The sequence below is a fragment of the Perkinsus marinus genome, assembly GCF_000006405.1.
Source record: "Perkinsus marinus ATCC 50983 genomic scaffold scf_1104296947044, whole genome shotgun sequence".
Lineage (NCBI taxonomy): Eukaryota > Perkinsozoa > Perkinsida > Perkinsidae > Perkinsus > Perkinsus marinus.
In genome coordinates, this window is record NW_003210740.1 from 1 (window position 1) to 1,607 (window position 1,607).

Sequence of the window (1,607 nt, forward strand, 5' to 3'; positions counted from 1 at the left end):
GATGATGAGCATCCTCGAAGAAACATGCAGGTGAGTATTTTGTATATTCCCCTACAACTCGTAGTCTCCCATATGACCCCGGCCCGATTCGAACGGACAACCTTTTGATCTGGAGTCAGATGCGCTACCGTTGCGCCACAGAACCAAGCCGACGATGATGAGCATCCTCGAAGGAAACATGCAGGTGAGTATTTTGTATATTTCCCTACAACTCGTAGTCTATCATATGACCCCGGCCCGATTCGAACTGACAACCTTCTGATCTGGAGTCAGATGCGCTACCGTTGCGCCACAGGACCAAGCCGACGATGTACAGCATCCTCCAAAGAAAACATGCAGGTGAGTATTTTGTATTTTCCTACAACTCGTAGTCTACCATATGACCCCGGCCCGATTCGAACGGACAACCTTCTGATCTGGAGTCAGATGCGCTACCGTTGCGCCACAGAGCCAAGCCGACTTTGTTCAGCATCATCCAAAGGAAACATACAGGTGAGTATTTTGTATTTTCCTACAACTTGCAGTCTATCATATGACCCCAGCCCGATTCGAACGGACAACATTCTGATCTGGAGTCAGATGCGCTACCGTTGCGCCACAGGGCCAAACTGAAGTTGTTCAGCATCATCCAAAGGAAACATACAGGTGAGTATTTTGTATTTTCCTACAACTTGCAGTCTATCATATGACCCCAGCCCGATTCGAACGGACAACATTCTGATCTGGAGTCAGATGCGCTACCGTTGCGCCACAGGGCCAAACTGAAGTTGTTCAGCATCATCCAAAGGAAACATACAGGTGAGTATTTTGTATTTCCCTACAACTCGTAGTCTATCATATGACCCCGACCCGATTCGAACGGACAACCTTCTGATCTGGAGTCAGATGCGCTACCGTTGCGCCACAGGGCCAAACCGACGACGATGAGCATCCTCGAAGGAAACATGCAGGTGAGTATTTTGTATATTTCCCTACAAGTCGTAGTCTACCATATGACCCCGGCCCGATTCGAACGGACAACCTTTTGATCTGGAGTCAGATGCGCTACCGCTGCGCCACAGGACCAAGCCGACGATGTACAACATCCTCCAAAGAAAACATGCAGGTGAGTATTTTGTATATTTCCCTACAACTCATAGTCTATCATATGACTCCGACCCGATTCGAACGGACAACCTTCTGATCTGGAGTCAGATGCGCTACCGTTGCGCCACAGGGCCAAACCGACGACGATGAGCATCCTCGAAGGAAACATGCAGGTGAGTATTTTGTATTTTCCTACAACTCGCAGTCTATCATATGACCCCAACCCGATTCGAACGGACAACCTTTTGATCTGGAGTCAGATGCGCTACCGTTGCGCCACAGAACCAAGCCGACGATGATGAGCATCCTCGAAGGAAACATGCAGGTGAGTATTTTGTATATTCCCCTACAACTCGTAGTCTCCCATATGACCCCGGCCCGATTCGAACGGACAACCTTTTGATCTGGAGTCAGATGCGCTACCGTTGCGCCACAGAACCAAGCCGACGATGATGAGCATCCTCGAAAGAAACATGCAGGTGAGTATTTTGTATTTTCCCTACAACTCGTAGTCTATCATA

General features: G+C 48.7%; 10 non-coding genes across 10 annotated transcripts; all 10 read right to left on the reverse strand.

Annotated features, from left to right (window-relative positions):
- Positions 1-73: 73 nt before the first annotated feature.
- Positions 74-145, reverse strand: Pmar_PMAR012073. The gene has a single exon. It is a non-coding gene; the product is annotated as a tRNA-Trp (tRNA).
- Positions 146-227: 82 nt separating this feature from the next.
- Positions 228-299, reverse strand: Pmar_PMAR012074. The gene has a single exon. It is a non-coding gene; the product is annotated as a tRNA-Trp (tRNA).
- Positions 300-380: 81 nt separating this feature from the next.
- Positions 381-452, reverse strand: Pmar_PMAR012075. The gene has a single exon. It is a non-coding gene; the product is annotated as a tRNA-Trp (tRNA).
- Positions 453-533: 81 nt separating this feature from the next.
- On the reverse strand, positions 534-605 carry Pmar_PMAR012076. The gene has a single exon. It is a non-coding gene; the product is annotated as a tRNA-Trp (tRNA).
- Positions 606-686: 81 nt separating this feature from the next.
- Pmar_PMAR012077 lies at positions 687-758 on the reverse strand. The gene has a single exon. It is a non-coding gene; the product is annotated as a tRNA-Trp (tRNA).
- An 81-nt stretch (positions 759-839) lies between these two features.
- Positions 840-911, reverse strand: Pmar_PMAR012078. The gene has a single exon. It is a non-coding gene; the product is annotated as a tRNA-Trp (tRNA).
- Positions 912-993: 82 nt separating this feature from the next.
- Pmar_PMAR012079 lies at positions 994-1,065 on the reverse strand. The gene has a single exon. It is a non-coding gene; the product is annotated as a tRNA-Trp (tRNA).
- Positions 1,066-1,148: 83 nt separating this feature from the next.
- On the reverse strand, positions 1,149-1,220 carry Pmar_PMAR012080. The gene has a single exon. It is a non-coding gene; the product is annotated as a tRNA-Trp (tRNA).
- Positions 1,221-1,300: 80 nt separating this feature from the next.
- Positions 1,301-1,372, reverse strand: Pmar_PMAR012081. Its single transcript has one exon. It is a non-coding gene; the product is annotated as a tRNA-Trp (tRNA).
- Positions 1,373-1,454: 82 nt separating this feature from the next.
- Pmar_PMAR012082 lies at positions 1,455-1,526 on the reverse strand. Its single transcript has one exon. It is a non-coding gene; the product is annotated as a tRNA-Trp (tRNA).
- Positions 1,527-1,607: the final 81 nt, after the last annotated feature.